Below are 17678 nucleotides of genomic sequence, written 5' to 3'. Positions count from 1 at the left end.
GATCGCTTTGAACTCGGATCTTCCTCTCCCCCCCCCCATTGAAACAGGAAAGTCTTCTGCACGTGGTTAAGGTAGTTTAGAAGGGGGGGGGGGAGCCAAGCCTCTTTCTTTCTATTCTTGAAGGGTGGGGAGAGGAGCCAAGCAGGGAACCTCTTTCTTTTCTTGGGTGGGGGGGAGATGATCAAAAAACGCAGAGAAGGGAGAAAAAAATCCAGGACCGACAGATGTTGAGAGAAATTAGGGGCTTCTCCTTTAAGGCAAGTTTGTCACATGACCACCTGTGGCTAATCACGGGTCCTCTACCACAAAGGAGAGCCCAGATTCAAAACAGCTTTTAAATACTGAGGGTTAAAAGCACTCCAAGATATCGCACAATAAAGGTAGGGTCACGCCTGATCAATCCTTCCTGCTGCAGAAGGAAATTTTAAATCACCCCAAATCCAAACGGAAATCGCATTCTGTGTAGAGGGCAGGGACTGAATCAATCTGGGGTTCAAATAAAAGCTCCATGCAGTTTACACGTGCAGTTTTCTGATCTCATCAGAACTTAGAAGCTAAGCAGGGTCAGCTCTATTTAGTACTTGGATGGAAGACCACCAGGAAAGTCCCAGATTGATATACAGAGGAAGGCAATGGCAAAACATCTTTTTTTGTCTCTTGCCTTCAAAACCCTATGGACTTGCCATAAGTCAGCGGCAACTTTATGGCATTTTCCGTTATCACAATTGTCATCCAGAGAGGAGGTTGCGTTGTGTTGGAGAATGTGGGGGCTTTTCATACTTGCATTATAAAGCATTCTAGTTAGTCGGAAGTTAGTTGTTTAGGTATGTCCATTCTATCTTTAATAGTTTCTCCAGTTTTATCCATCACAACTATCATCTTCTTTATTGGTCAGCATCTTGCACCATATATGTTCTATATGGCCAGAGCAGATTACTCTTTTGTGTGTTTACAAACTTCTTCCTTGTGACTGCTTTATTAATATCTATATCTTAACACATTTTCATGCCATTTATCTTTCTTGGATTGTGGAACCCAGACACAATCTATTATACCCCAAAACCATCTGGGGTAATGTAATAGTATCAATGATATCTCATATATTCTAATGAGATTCTACTCTAATTGTATAATATTCTAATTGTATAATAAATACAATTAGTATTTATTCCATAATTTCTAGCATTGTTAAAAGTTCAATCCTAGAATCAGAAAAATATATGTGATTTTCTCCAGCCAATTTCCCTTCCCCAGTATCTAGTCCCAGATTAGCTTAGTGAATAAGTATGTGCTATCTCCCACAGAAGAGAGAAAAGGGTTAAGGGAGACCTGGGTATAAACTGCACAGAGCTTTTATTCCAACCCCAGATTTATTCAGCCCCTGCCCTCTACACAGAATGCGATTTCCGTTTGGATTTTGGGCAATTTTAATTTTCCCTTTGCACCAAGGAGGATTGATCCGGAGTCACCCTACCATTTCTTCACCATATCCAGGAGTCCTTTTAATCCTCGATATTGGAATATTGCGGTTCAGAAAGCATGAGAAAGCACTACCTCCGTGGTAGAGCAGTTCTGATTGGCCAGCTGACTCCGTGATACAGAAGCTCTGATTGGCCAAACCTGCGAAGCCAGCCAAGACTGTTAGTTTTTTTTAAAAGAGGGAGCCCTAATTTTCTTTCTGTAGAAGCTGCAGAAGCCCTTACTTCTGTGGACAGAGATTTGCCTTGTGTTTTTTTTTTTCTCCTTCTCTGTTGTCTTCAAGCCGCCCCCCCCCCCCCCCCCATTCAAGAAAAGAAAGAAAGAAATAGGCTCTGTCTGGGCTTGGCTCCCCCCCCCCCTTCTGAGTTTTCCCAATCAAGTGCAGAATCAGCCCTGAACTATTTCTGTGGCTTGGACCGCTTGATTGTACTTCATACAACCTGATGCCAACAAATCATGTCCTGTGTTCACTGAACTCAGCTATTTTCTACAGAGGGAGATAGAATGGCATAGTATAGCCCTATCTCATCAGACATTGGAAGCAAAACAGAATTGGTACTTGGATGAGAGTCCATCAAGGACAATTTTGCATTAGAAGGCAATGGCAAACTATATCTGCTTCTCACGTATCTTGAAAATCCTATGAGGTTTCAAGCCCCCCCCCCCCGAAGTGCGCCTTCCCCACCCATCCTGAAATCTGGACACAAAATCGATGCCAGAATTACTCTGGCCCAAGTGGTCAGATCTGGGGCACTCAAGAGGATTTTTTGGCCAAGAATTTTTAAAATTAGTGTTGAATGCTTTTATATCTATTTGTATATGTATTTTATTGATGTTAATCACCCAGAGCTTAATCTAGGGAGGGGAGGCCAAAATATTTTAATAATAATAATAATAATAATAATAATAATAATAATAATAATAATAAATAGTTGAGTGTGACTACATGGCATTTTATGCAGCCTGTAACATCCTGAAGCATCGTATAACATCCTGGAGGTGTGTGCCCCTGTATTTTTAAACATCCAGCCTGATGAAGAGTTTTGGACATCTCAGAAGTCTGTACACTATTTTGTGAAATCATCTGTATCCACTTCTTTCTTCAAGGCTCTAGGGGAGAAAAAAGGAAAATTTCAAAATTGTGCACGGGTTTTGTAAATATCAGTATAATGACACACATTAATGGTACAAGATATCTGAACATAATCAAGAAGCTGAACTATGTCAAATTGTTTTGATTATGAAAATCTCAGGAGGCTGAGGCTATTAACTGGGGTAAATGTAGGGAACAAAGAAATCAATTATCTTTTTCTTGGATAAGCTGTAGTTCTAATATTTCATTGCTTTGGAGTTGCAGACTTTTTGTACTTAATTTTAGCAGAGCCCTGTCACCACCCAAGTGTGAATGGAAAAGAAAGCCTGAAGAAGTTAATGTGTGTTTAGGGGGGCGGGGGGGGGGCGGGGGTACTTTCAAGCTTTCAGTATACTGAATAAAATATTATGGGGGAAAAAACATCTGTTTATTATTTTTAAAACTGTGTTGTTTACCAATTCTATCCAATTCCATCACAGTAGGACTGGCAAATGATTATTCATGCTGGAAGAAGTCTGAATAGTTTCATATGCAAATCAAAACTGAAGTACAAGAAGATAATATCTATGTTTAATTTGGCTATTTTAAAAAGAATTCCAAAAAACCCTTACTCCCAACATACTTTTTCTGTTATGGAAAATCTTCCTATTTACAGATGTTTATCTCAGAAGTCATCTTTCTGCAGCACATAATTGCTGACGTGACATCAGTGGGTTTCTTCAATGTAACTGCATAGAACTTCCTGGATAGAACAACAATTAGAAATCATGTTTATTGGGAGGAATAATACAAATCTGGACAAGGAGATCAACAAGCAGTCAAAAACCATGTGCCCACCATTCAATACTCACTAAACAGGAACTTACTTTAAGCACCCAAATTCTGAGCAACTTACATTATTTTAAGTGAGGTAAACAAACCAGAGAGAGAGAGAGAGAGAGAGAGAGAGAGAGAGAGAGAGAGAGAGAGAGAGAGAGAGAGAGAGAGAGAGAGAGAGAGAGAGAACATATTGACAATCATGAAGGGCCAGTAATGACTAAATGGACCAAATATTTTAGTAGCAATTAAATTCAAAAGATGGGAATAGAGAAGTATCACCTGGATAGGAGCTCTGCAGATGCACAAACAGCAGTATTTTGGACATAGGGGTATTCTGCAGACAGCCAAGTGTGCATTTTTGGAAAAGACTTTTGATTCCCCCCTCCTGACACAGGTAGCAGAGTCCAAAACAAAATAGTTTCTTCCCAGAATTGGAACAAAGGGAAGGAGGCAGAAATATGGGTTACATGAGCACTCTGACTGGCCAAGTGGCTGTCTGGGGTCCTAGAAAGAATTCCTAAAGAGGAGGGCCTTTCAAACTGAGTAACTGGAAATGCTAGATAACTTATCTACATTCAGGAAGCTAAACAGTGAAATAATAAATACATATTTTTCTAGCATGCCCTTCTGATATAGCTCAGAATGGGTAAATTGAGCAGGAGTTGGACTACATGACCCCTATGGCCCTTCCACCACTATGATTCTATAAAATACAATTGGATTAAAACCACAGCAATCTAGTTTTCCCCAAATAAAATCATAACAAATACGGTGTAGGAGCTGATCTCTCCCACCTGTGAGGCCAGCATTGTTATTTTGGTCTCCAACTATAGGCCTGGTAGGCCCTGAGGAAGTGATTTAAGTCATGCAGGGCCCTGATCCCCTTCAAGAGTGTGTTCCAGCAGGCTGGGGACAGGGAAGATGCCCTGACCATGTTGAGGCCAATCTCGCTTCCTTTGAAACAGGGATCCTGAGCAGATATTGTTCTGGAGATCTTAATGCTTTTGGAGGGATATCAGGGAAAGTGCAGCACCTAAAGCCCTGTTTAGGGCTTTGGAATAACTTGGTGTCATCAGTGTACTGATGGCAACCGAGTCTGAAACTCTGGATCAGCTGGGCAAGGGAGCGTATATAGATATTAAATAGCATTTGTGAAAGTCCCTGTGGGATCCCACAACTGAGGGCCCTTTGCAGGGACAAGCTTCCTCCAGATGCCACCCTCTATCCCTGATTTTGGAGAAACAACTCCAGCCATTTCAAGGCTGTGCCTCCAATCCCTTTGCCGGCTAGGTGGTGGGTCAGAAGTTCATGGTTGAATGTGTCAAATGTTCTAAGAGAAACAGCAGTGCCAAACTGCCTGGATCCAGTTTTCTCCGGAGATTATCTGTCAGGGTAACCAGAGCTGTCTCTACCCTATGGCCAGGCCAGACTGGAAAGCATCACGTGCCAAAGTTTCCTCCAAGAAATCCTGGAGCTGTCCTGTCACAGCCTTTTCAGTCACCTTGCCCAGAAACACTAGGTATGGCACAGGGTGGGAATTGGCCAGGTCGGTGAGATTCAGCCCTTGTTTTTTCAATACAGTTCTCACCAGTGCCTCTTTCGGTCACTCTGGGAAAGTCTTTATGGCCAGAGGCAGGTTGATAATATTCATAAGGGACACGGGTCAAAAGGACATGTCATTGGCTGGACTGTTCAAGGTCTTGTCTACTTCAGTCAAGGAGAGTGGAATGAAGTGGTCCAAAATAGGACTCTGAGGTGACTAAGAGATCTCTAGTTCACTTCCTGCATCAAACCTAGTAGAGAGGCCCTGGTGGAGCATCAAGATTTTCTCTGCAAAATACCTTGCAAAAGCCTCACCGCTAATGTCCAATTTAGAGTTCTGGGACTGTCCCAAGGACATCAAAGATTTAAACAATTGAGGTGGGTGTCAGTTCGCAAAGGCAATGAGGGCTGCATATAATTCTTTCTTAGTGACCTTTATTGTAATCTTATCATTCATAAGCATCTTAAGATGTTCTTGTAGATTTGTCACAAGTTTTCCACCAGCAGCTTACCAAAAATGGGGAGGGATGAGGGAAATGGAAATATTCATACAAACTATTTTAGTAGTATCTAAATATTTTTCTAGGTAACTTCCTGAGATTTCTCTTCAGCTCTAATTGACCTGGCTGAATGAGGTGAGGTCCTTCTTCTTCAGCTGGATCCCTGACTTTTGTTCACTGCTGGCCAGAGGCTTGTTTATAGTGGAAAAAAATGTGGGCAAGCATGTCACAGCTCAAAAATGAAGGTGACATACACCAATATTACTGTTAGGTAATAATTTGTCTGCAAAGGAATTCAAAGCATTCCCACTTCAGTGTAGTTGACCTAAGCCAAAGCTAGAATACAAATGGTCATCATCCAGGGGTGGGCACATTGTGGCCCTCCAGCTGACCATGCAGTACAATTCCCATGCACCCCTTTCAGGGGCTCATGGCAATTGTAGTCTATGGACAGCCGGAGGCCCACAGTTTGCCCACCCATGAACTCACAGCAGTAACAGCATGGAAAATGGCATGAGGTGATGGCAATCCCAGCATTAAGGCAATTCACACAGCCTGCATGAACAAAGAAGCCATATTCAATGTCTTCATGTGCTAGGAGAAGAAACAGAAGACTACTTATAGCCATACTAGCATGGTTTCCTCCTACACATTATTTACTTGATTTACTTGATATTGTTTTGGAACATAACAGTTTTGAATTTGAGGATGCATTATATCTACAAACTCATGGCATATCAATGGGGTCAGCTGTGGTGCCCTCTATAGCAAATCTATATATGTGGAATTTAGAACATAGCTGGCTGTATAATGAGAATAATAATCCTTTTTACAAGGATATAATTTTTATACGAGATTTTTAGATGATATTTTCATTATATATCAGAATAGTCACACTGCTAAACAAATTTATGCAGTGGTGTAATCAACGACATCCTACTATTAGTTTCACAGGCAAATTTGACTCTTTAAAATTGCCATTTTTGGACACTATGGTTTCTTTAAGTGAGGAAGGAAAATTGATCACCTCATCCTTCCACAAACCAACAGACAGGAATGCATTTTGAGAGTTTTCATCCACCTCATTTACGGTATAATTTACCATATGGCCAATTTTTAAGACATAGACGTATCAATGCCAAAGAGCCAATGGACCAAGCAGCCAGTAGTTCATTACTGCAGTAGTTCACTTCTGCAATGTGGTTACCCTAAATCTGTTATTACCAAAGCAAAACATAGAGCAGATAAGATACTTGTTACAATATCGGGAACACGAATCGATGTCTAAAATTATATGTTCTTTTGAATATAGTGGTTATGCCCAGGAAATCAGAAAAATTCTTTTCAGACACTGGCATTTAATTAAAGATTTACCAGGATGTGAACATGGACTATTGTTAGCATGGAGAAGAAATAAGAACCAAAGGCGGGGTACACGTTAAATAATTTCTTTTCATAGAGGTAAGATATATACAAGATTTGGGAGCATTTCAGCATATTATGAGAGAGAACATTTAATGATTTTCAGGCATTGAAGTACCAACTCATTTACAAGTGAGAGAAATATATATATTTCAATGTTATAAGATACTAATTTGGAGCATTTATGTTTAGAAACAACCACTGAGGAAAATTTACCTTGAAAACGGGAGATATCTAGAAATCCGTTTTGGTTGGATCCTGCAATAAAGCCACACAGAAAGAAGAGACCTTTTATCTTATTTTTCTTTATTCTGTATAAAGTTTGCAAACATTACCAGTAGCCTTGGGATAGGTTTTTCTTTCTTTTTGGTTGTATACACTACAAACCGTCCCTTTTGTCTATATCTGTTGTCAGCCAGGCAAATGGACATTCAGGAATGCCAGTAACAAGAAATAGAACACAACTTTATTCAATAGATCATCTTAACTAACTATATATTCTTGGATGTCCTCTTGTTTCTCCAGGAAGTGCTTCCCATCCCTATCTCTCTTTGGCCCCTGAAGCAGCAATTATTCTTACACTAAGGTGCTAATGAGGCCATAACTGAAACTAGCAGAATTTGTATAGGTGAGATACTTAGATTGGGAAGCACCCTGGGGTATCCAAAGTTAGGGGATATTCAAACCAGCCACCGCTACACAGTCCCAGAGGACAGAACTCAAAACTGGTGATCAGTTGTCCGTGCAACTTGCTTTGTGGGGTTCTGTGCCATTTTATCCTGAGTGCTATACAATCTCTATGAAAGGTCCTTTGGAAAAAATCATTCCTAGTTTGGGTGTAGGACATCATCATTATGCTCATGACACTGAGCTCTGTATTTGTTTTTCTAAATCATCTGGTGGCACTGTAGGCATCTGAACCACTGCCTGACTGCAGCAGTTAAAAAGGTAAGGATGCACAAGTTGAAATTGAATCCTGAAAAGATAAATGTAATATTTGGCAGGAAGGATGAGTTCTTGAAGAACACTGTTCTTCACGCCATTAGTTTCCAATCAATTACTGGCTTCAGAAGAGCCTCTTGTGGCGCAGAGTGGTAAGGCAGCTGTCTGAAAGCTTTGCCCATGAGGCTGGGAGTTCAATCCCAGCAACCGGTTCAAGATTGACTCAGCCTTCCATCCTTCCGAGGTCGGTAAAATGAGTACCCAGCTTGCTGGGGGGTAAACGGTAATGACTGGGGAAGGCACTGGCAAACCACCCCGTATTGAGTCTGCCATGAAAACGCTAGAGGGCGTCACCCCAAGGGTCAGACATGACCCGGTGCTTGCACAGGGGATACCTTTACCTTTACCTTACTGGATTCAGTTCAAGGTTCTAGTTATCACCTAAAAAGGTAAAGGTAAAGGTATCCCCTGTGCAAGCACCGAGTCATGTCTGACCCTTGGGGTGACGCCCTCCAGCGTTTTCATGGCAGACTCAATACGGGGTGGTTTGCCAGTGCCTTCCCCAGTCATTACCGTTTACCCCCCAGCAAGCTGGGTACTCATTTTACCGACCTCGGAAGGATGGAAGGCTGAGTCAACCTTGAGCCGGCTGCTGGGATTGAACTCCCAGCCTCATGGGCAAAGCTTTCAGACGGCTGCCTTACCACTCTGCGCCACAAGAGGCTCTTAGTTATCACCTACAAAATCCTTAATCAACTTTCTTGCCATGCTCCATTATGACAGCTTTGCTCATCTGAGCTATGCTTTCTGAAGGCGCCATCCTGCAAATAGCCGAGATTGGCAACTGTCTATTCATGGGTGCTGTTTGTGGTAGAATGGCTAGCCTGAGAAAGTCAGAAAGATCTACATTCTGCTATCATTTTGCAGAATGTGCAAGCTAGAAATGTTCAAGAGGACATTTTTATGGTGGGATTAGAGCTATAGTATAATGGAAGAGCTGAGGGGGTCACTTTATAAGGAGGGAGGAGACTGTTGTATATTCCAATGTTTATTGTATGTTTGACTTTGCTTTTCCTGCACTTTATTTCACCTTTGTAACTTGCTTTCTGCATTATGGTATGAAATGTCTAGACAGTCCCCCCCCTCCCCATTCATTGCTGTTTTTCTTATTGTTTGCATTGTATTCCAATTCTGTTACTCCAGTCCTACAGCATTAGTTTTGGAAATCTTTGCTGTGTAATGGAACTATTTTGCAGTTACCTTTCATTCCTGCAATCCAACACATTTGATTCCATGTCCACCAATTCAAACATTTAATAACAGTTTGTGTGTCACAAAGATTTATTCAAGGCGTGAGCTTTTGAGTGCAAGCTCACACCTTGAATAAATCTTGGTTGGTCTTAAAGGTGCCACTGGACTCTGATTTTGTTTTGTTGTGCTGCTTCAGACCAACACAGTTACCCACTTGAATCTAGTTTGTGTGTCAGTGAAGCCAAGAGCAATATTATAAAGAGTGTAAACTCTGTCAAGAGGTTAAACTCCTAGCAGAGTCCTCAAGGCAGAACAGTCACACCTGAGACAACAGGCTATGGTGCATCCATTCCTTTCAGGAATCAACAGCCTCATCAGCAGAAGAGAACAGACAGTTCGAATGGGGATGGAGGAATCCTTGAAGGGTAGCTAATGGACAGCAGCAGCTGTAATGGAAGATGACACTGGCAGAGGATCTTTGGTAGACAATGTCAGTGACACTTCAACTAATCCTGTCTAGTACCATGCGGAAGTAGGTAATGATAAACCACTTCTGTTTATATGATACCTTGAAAACCCCATGTTAAAACAATCCAAAACAAAAAAAAAGATGTAGTGTTAGAAGACAGGAGCCCCAGACTAGATAGCACTCCATCAGCTACTGAGGAAGAGCAGAGGACAAATGCAAATAGTACTTTTTAAAATAATACAGCAGGATTAAAGCCAAAAGAATGTTCAGTTGTTGATGAGACTACTGAGGAATTACACAATTTTAAGGCTGACAATGTAGAGACTGAGATTATTAATTCTATTCTATTTCTGTTCTATTTCTTGGCTCCATCATTAACCAAAAGGAATACTGCAATCAAGAAATCAAGAGATTGAGATCAGTTAGGAGAGCCATGAAGGAGCTTCAAAGAATGTGTCACTGGTGGCCCAGATCAAGATAATTCATACTATAGTCCTCCTAATTAGACAGGTACTTGGGGGGCATGGCTGTGAAAACTGGACAATGAAGAAAGCTGACAGGAAAAATAGTTGATTCATTTGAAATGTAGTGTTGTAGGAGATCTTTAGAGGTACCATGGACTGCCTAAAAGACATAATCAATGCGTTCTAGGCAAAATCAAATATGAATTGTTTCTAGTAACTAAAATGAACAAACTGAGGCTACTGTACTTTGAGATGGTTTGATTCGGTAAAAGAAGCCACCACCTCATTTTGCAAGACCTGGGCAAGCTGTTAACAATAGGGAATTCTGAAGGTCATTAATTCAGAGGGTCACCATAAGATGGAAGTGATTGTATGTCAGTATACATGAGCTTTCCCAATAGGAAACAGAACCTCCCTGGATCAAGTTCAGATTAGGAGTTCAAGCTCCTTCTCTTGAAACATCACCACCTATATTTAGTAGGACCCCGAACAGATCTGTAAACAGTGTAATATGTGGTTAGTCCCATAATCTATTAGGGAAGCAGCAGTGAAGTCAATCAGTGGAGAATTAGCTAGAGACAGCTTGTTTTAACAGTCAGCCAAGTAAGATTTGCTGGGCTCTATCACTTTGTATAGTTATCTGAAATGAAGTGAGTCAGCTGGGCTGGGGTAAGGAGCAGGGGAGTGAGATGTATGTTTCTTACCTTTCCTAGACTGCTGGGGAGCATTAACTGAGTTTGCTGTGGAGGAAGTAGAGGGGAGTTGTATGTGAGGAAAGGATTTGCTTGTCAGGAAATACTGGAGAAGGCAGGTGACATCCCTATGGAATGTATCTGTGTGAAGACAAGGGAAAGAAAGGCAAACACTATTGTGGTTGGGGTCTGCTAAAGGCTGCTTCATGATCAGGTGGAAGCTGTCTTACTTGAGCAGCTTAACAGTGTATGCAAGCAACATGGCCTTGTAGTTATGGGTGATTTTTAACTTTCCTGATTTACACTGGGAGACAAACTCTGCTAAGCATCCAGAGTCATGCAACTTCCCTCACCTATCTGGCTGATAACTTCCTTTTTCAAAGGTGGAGGAAGCTACGAAAGGCTTGGCCATATTTGACTGAAAACAGACAAAAGTTGTTAGATAGTGTGAAAGTAGTGGGGAATTCCTTTTTATATGGAAGCCAGGAAAGTTTGTAGCCAGATCTGTTTGATTTAGGGTAGTAGTAGGGGAGCATTTAACTCAGATGCATGAGTCATTCCATTGGCAAGCATGCTGTAATAGAAAGAAGCAAGTGAAAAGTGGGCTCTCCTAAAACAAGCAAGTCCAAGCCATGAGTATTCCAGTAAGATAGAAACATGGTATCTTCAAGGTCTCTTGAGCATCTGGAGGAGATTGGATGTTATCCTAGTCTTCAGAAAAGATGAACCAGGAAACTACAGGCCAGTCAGCCTGACCTCTGTCCCAGGGAAGATACTGGACAGGATTTTAAAAATGACAATCTGTTAGCATCTGAAGGACAAGTTGATCTGGGGAAGGCGGCATTGGTTTGTTTGCAGCAGGTTCTGCCAGACCAACTTTGTTTCCGTCCTTGATTAAGTGATTAGTTTACTGGATTGTGGGAATGCCATTGATGTAGTTTACCTGGATTTCAGTAAACGTTTGACAGCATACCCCATGATGGGTAAATTGGTGAGCTGCAGACTGAAAGCAAGGATAGTTAGATAGATAGGGAACTGGTTGGAGAGCTATACCCAAAGAGTAGTCATCAGTGGCATTTCATCTGATTTGTAGGACATATACAGTGGGATCACTTGTAGGTTATATTTCTATAAATGATCTGGACTTGGGGGTGGAGAGGCTATACATTAAATCTGCAAATAACACCAAATGGGGAAGGGTAGTGAACACACCAGAAGAAGAAGAAGAGGAGGAGGAGTTGGATCTTATATGCCACTTTTCTATAACAGAAGGAGTGTCAAAGCAGCTTATCTTTTCTCGCCCCACAACAGACATCCTGTGAGGTAGGTGATGCTGAGAGAGCCCTGCTATCACTGTTTGGTCAAAATAGCTTTATCAGTGATGTGGTGATCCCAAGGTCACCCAGCTGGCTCATGTGGGAGAGCAGGGAATCAAACCTGGCTCCCCAGATTAGAAGCCAGCATTCTTAACCACTACACCAAAGCTCAATGAGATCTGAACACAATGGAAAAAAAGTAGGTGGCTGAGAACAAGATTAATCCAACAAGGATAAATGCACAGTTCTACATCTGGGTAACAAAAATGAGAAACATACTGGATTGGGAGGACACACTTTTGGATGTGAACAAGATTTTGTGATATTGGTGGACTGTAAGCCAGTATAGTGAAGCAGCAAAAAAACTCATGCAGTATTGGAATATATCAACAAAAGCATAAGAAGAAGAAGAAGAGTTAGTTCTTATATGCCGCTTTTCCCTACTCAAAGGAGGCTCAAAGCGGCTTACAGTCGCTTTCCCCTTCTTCTCCCCACAACAGACACCCTGTGGGGTGGGTGAGGCTGAGAGAGCGCTGATATCACTGCCCGGTCAGAACAGTTTTATCAGTGCCGTGGCGAGCCCAAGGTCACCCAGCTGGTTGCATGTGGGGGAGCGCAGAATCAAACCTGGCAAGCCAGATTAGAAGTCCGCCCTCCTAACCACTACACCAAACAGAGCTCAGACAACTGAGAGCACGTGGAGAGAGCTACTGGGGAGAGTTGCTGCTGACCAGGTGAGGCTATTGTTCTGCCTGGGTGAGGTGATTGCTGGGAAATTGTTGGGAGGATTAAAAAGGGCTGCTCCTCACCAGAGGCGTGAGCCTTTGGTACGAGCCGAAGGGCGAGAGACAAAGGGCTCTTGGCCAAGCAATTAGAATCAGTAGATTATATCAGTAGATTATATTTCCCTAGTACTTCCACTGCCTAGACATTACAATGGACCTCCAGGACACTCATCCCATCATCTGCAGTGAGTGTGACATGATTGCCTTTCTCCCAGAAGACAAGATGGACTACAGCTGCCCCAAGTGTAAGCTGGTAAGGCTTTTGGAGGAAAAGATTAGGGGATTAGAAAACAGAATTATTACTCTGACCCAAAGTAAGAAAGGGGAGGAGTTCATAGTACAGAGCTCTGCAACTTGGAATAAAGAGAATACAACGAGTCCTGAAGAGGATAAGGAGACTGACCACAATAGGGAGCCTCTGCAGGCAGTTCGGAAAAAGACTGAACGGCGAAGGGTGAGACAGTTCTCGGGGCCTTTGGAGCTCCAGAATAGATTTCAGGCCCTTGCAGAGGAGGTGCAATGGTCAACAAGGGAAGAGGTCCCAAAACAAACTCTAAGACAAAGGGAAGAGGCCATGGGGACAGAAGTTGAGAAGAAAAAAAAAAGGAGAGTACTGGTAATTGGAGACTCCCTGCTAAGAGGAATGGATCGTCATGTGGCTGGGCCCGACCCCCTAACCTGAGAGGTGTGTTGCTTGCCAGGGGTGAAAATTAAAGATGTTTCAGAAAGGCTGCCCAAACTCCTCAAATCTACGGATTGTTACCCATTTGTGATGGTCCATGTGGGAACGAATGACATGTCCCTGAATACCATCGCTCCTATTAAAAAAGACTATCAAGATCTGGGGAGGAAGCTCAAGCAAATGGGGGCACAAGTGGTATTCTCTTCAATCTTGCCTGTCAAGGGAAGAGGAATGCGTCAGGAGAGGAAGATAATGGAGGTGAATCACTGGCTGCGTAGTTGGTGCCGGCAGGAGAGATTTGGTTTCTGGGATCATGGAATAGGCTTTCTTGAGGAAGGCCTACTAGCACCTGATGGACTGCACTTATCGAAACTGGGGAAGAATGTGTTTGGCAGGAACCTGGGGAGATTCATCAGGAGAGCTTTAAACTAAAGTCACTAGGGGAAGTAGACGATCAACATAGGGAGTGTATGGAAGGAAAAACGGAGGCAGCCCAACTGGCAAGGCCAGCTCATAGGGTACCAAAAGTAAAAGGATTCAGATGTCTTTATACTAACGCCCGAAGCATGGGCAATAAAAAGGAAGAGCTGGAACTTCTCATGCTGATGGAAAGGTATGATCTAGTAGGCATCACAGAAACTTGGTGGAATGATTCTCATGACTGGAATGTAATGGTGGATGGATATGAACTGTTCAGAAAAAACAGAATAGATCGAAGAGGTGGAGGAGTGGCACTGTATGTGAGGAAAGGGCTTACCTGTCAGGAAATTCTAGTGAAGGAGAGCATATCTACAGTGGAAAGCATCTGGGTGAAAATAAGCGAGGGGAAAACAAACAGTGTGGTGGTTGGTGTCTGCTACCGACTGCCTGACCAACGAGAGGATGTGGATGCTGCACTTTGTGAGCAGCTTGAGAAAATATCCAAGCGGCAGGACCTTGTCATCATGGGTGATTTCAATTTCCCAGATGTGTGCTGGGAAACAAACTCTGCGAAGCGTCCTCAGTCATGCAACTTTCTGACCTGCCTGGCTGACAATTTCATTTATCAAATGGTAGATGAACCCACAAGAGGTTCAGCCATACTGGACTTAATACTGACCAACAGGCAAGAGTTGGTGGATTAGGTGAAGGAGGTGGAGACCCTAGGGGGAAGTGACCATGTCCTCATAGAATTCCTTTTGAGATGGGGAGCCAAGGAAGCTTGTAGCCAGACGCGGATGTTGGATTTTCGTAGGGCAAACTTTAATAAACTCAGAGACATGATGAGTGTCATACCATGGACGAGAATGCTGGAAGGGAAGGGAGCATGTGAAGGGTGGGCGCTACTCAAACAAGAGCTATTGCATGCTCAATCAATGACTATCCAGAAAGACGAAAACACTGCAGGAGCTCTAAGAAGCCTATTTGGATGAACAGAGAACTTCAAGAGGAACTAAGAAAGAAAAGGAAAATGTTCAGGAAATGGAAGGAAGGACAGAGCTCTAAAGAAGAGTACCTACAGGTTCGAGGCACTGTAGATCAATCATCAGAAAGGCCAAAGCTGAGAGTGAGCTAAGATTGGCCAGGGAAGCCCATTGTAACAAGAAAAGATTTTTCAGTTATGTGAGGAGCAAATGTAAAGTAAAGGAGGCAATAGGCCCACTGTTGGGTGCGGATGGACAAACTCTAACGGAAGATGCAGAGAAAGCAGAAAGACTCTATTTTACATCTGTTTTTTCCCACAGGTCAAAGTGTTTAGGCACATCTAGAGATAGCAGTAGCCAAAGGATAGTGTCTGGGTGGCAGGTTAACATGGATAGAGAGGTGGTCGAGAGGCATTTAGCTGCACTGGATGAGTTCAAATCCCCTGGTCCGGATGAAATGCACCCGAGAGTACTCAAAGAACTTTCCAGAGAACTTGCACAGCCCTTGTCCATCATCTTCGGAACCTCTTTAAGGACTGAAGATGTCCCGGAGGACTGGAAAAGAGCAAACGTTATTCCGATCTTCAAAAAAGGGAGGAAGGATGACCCGGGAAACTACAGACCAGTGAGTCTTACCTCTGTTTTGGGGAAGATAATGGAGCAGATATTAAAGGGAGCGATCTGCAAACATCTGGAGGACAATTTGGTGATCCAAGGAAGTCAGCATGGATTTGTCTTCAACAGGTCCTGCCAGACCAACCTAGTTTCCTTTTTTGACCAAGTAACAGGTTTGCTGGATCGGGGAAATTCGGTTGATGTCATTTACTTCGATTTTAGTAAAGCTTTTGACAAGGTTCCCCATGATGTTCTGATGGATAAGTTGAAGGACTGCAATCTGGATTTTCAGATAGTTAGGTGGATAGGGAATTGGTTAGAGAACCGCACTCAAAGAGTTGTTGTCAATGGTGTTTCATCAGACTGGAGAGAGGTGAGTAGCGGGGTACCTCAGGGCTCGGTGCTCGGCCCGGTACTTTTTAACATATTTATTAATGATCTAGATGAGGGGGTGGAGGGACTACTCATCAAGTTTGCAGATGACACCAAATTGGGAGGACTGGCAAATACTCCGGAAGATAGAGATCTGTTCAACGAGATCTGAACACAATGGAAAAATGGGCAAATGAGAGCAAGATGCAATTTATTAAAGGTAAGTGTAAAGTTCTGCATCTGGGTCAGAAAAATGAAAAGCATGCCTACTGGATGGGGGATACGCTTCTAGGTAGCTGTGTGTGAACGAGACCTTGGGGTACTTGTGGATTGTAAACTAAACATGAACAGGCAGTGTGATGCAGCGGTAAAAAAGGCAAATGCCATTTTGGGCTGTATCAACAGGGGCATCACATCAAAATCACAAGATGTCATAGTCCCATTGTATACGGCACTGGTCAGACCACACCTGGAGTACTGTGTGCAGTTCTGGAGGCCTCACTTCAAGAAGGACGTAGATAAAATTGAAAGGGTATAGAGGAGAGTGACGAAGATGATCTGGGGCCAAGGGACCAAAACCTATGAAGATAGGTTGAGGGACTTGGGAATGTTCAGCCTGGAGAAAAGGAGGTTGAGAGGGGACATGATAGCCCTCTTTAAGTATTTGAAAGGTTGTCACTTGGAGGAGGGCAGGATGCTGTTTCTGCTGGCTGCAGAGGAGAGGACACGCAGTAATGGGTTTAAACTACAAGTACAACGATATAGGCTAGATATCAGGAAAAAGTTTTTCACAGTCAGAGTAGTTCAGCAGTGGAATAGGCTGCCTAAGGAGGTGGTGAGCTCCCCCTCACTAGAAGTCTTCAAGCAAAGGTTGGATACACACTTTTCTTGGATGCTTTAGATGCTTAGGGCTAACCCTGCGTTGAGCAGGCGGTTGGACTAGATGGCCTGTATGGCCCCTTCCAACTCTATGATTCTATGATTCCATGAAACATGTGTTTTGTTTTGTATGTCTAACTTTGAAAAGGATGAAGTGGGCACAGAATGGAGTGGGTGCAAAAAAGAACAACGAGGAGGGTCAGAGGCTGGTAGACCAAGCTTTAAGGTGAGGAACTTGGGAATGTTCAGTCTTAGGGACTGGAGGTTTTGGGGGGATATGTGAGCCTTCTTTAAGTATTTTACAGGCTATCACTAAGACGACAGGAAGTTGTTCCTGTTGGCAGCAGACAATAGGACTCACAATAACAGGTTTAAATTACAAGTCGAATGGTATCAGCTGGATACTAGAAAAAAATTACAGTTCAGCAGTGTAATTGGCTTCCTAGGGAGGTAGTAAGTTCCCCCTCATTGGCAGTCTTCAAGCAGCAGCTGGACAAACACTTGCCAGTGATGCTTTAGGCTGCATTGAGCAGGACTAGATGGCTGCTAAGGCTCTTCCAACTCTATGATTCTGTGATTCTAAATGGTTAATTAGTAAAGGGAAGAATTAATTTAATGTAATTTGTATTATTGTATTATGACATGGCAATGAATTTCAAACTGAAAATGAGAATCTGGCTATTTTATAGTTCTATCTGCTGGAACTGGATTCCAGGTTTAGTGAACTGGAAGAATCCAGAACCTGGATTAATCAGAATATAATCTGAACTCAGCTCACTAGCAGTTTGCAAGCAAAACGCAGCTGTTTAACCAAACTGAAAGAGACTATCAGTTGCATATTTATGCTGTTTTGTGGCTATTTGTTGACATACATGAAACTTTAGTATACTGTTTTATAAGATGGAGGGTGTTTGACCAAAATAAATTCTGTTCATATCAGTCTTGCCAGTTTT

The 17678-nt window shown here is 42.7% G+C and overlaps 1 long non-coding RNA gene across 3 annotated transcripts in view; it reads right to left on the bottom strand.

The window, feature by feature from the left end:
* Positions 1-1837: 1837 nt before the first annotated feature.
* LOC143830468 (uncharacterized) overlaps positions 1838-17678 on the bottom strand; it is a 72786-nt gene continuing 56945 nt past the window's right edge. For all 3 annotated transcript variants that reach the window (XR_013228464.1, XR_013228466.1, XR_013228465.1), the window contains 3 exons: positions 7072-7113; positions 3195-3314; positions 1838-2589 (listed from right to left, as the gene is read on the bottom strand). This is a non-coding gene — a long non-coding RNA (uncharacterized LOC143830468). The remainder of the gene's footprint in view (positions 2590-3194; positions 3315-7071; positions 7114-17678) is intronic.

This window comes from Paroedura picta, chromosome 2 (assembly GCF_049243985.1).
Source record: "Paroedura picta isolate Pp20150507F chromosome 2, Ppicta_v3.0, whole genome shotgun sequence".
NCBI lineage: Eukaryota > Metazoa > Chordata > Lepidosauria > Squamata > Gekkonidae > Paroedura > Paroedura picta.
The sequence above is the reverse complement of the archived record's forward strand: the minus strand, read 5'-3'. Positions and strand labels throughout refer to the sequence as shown.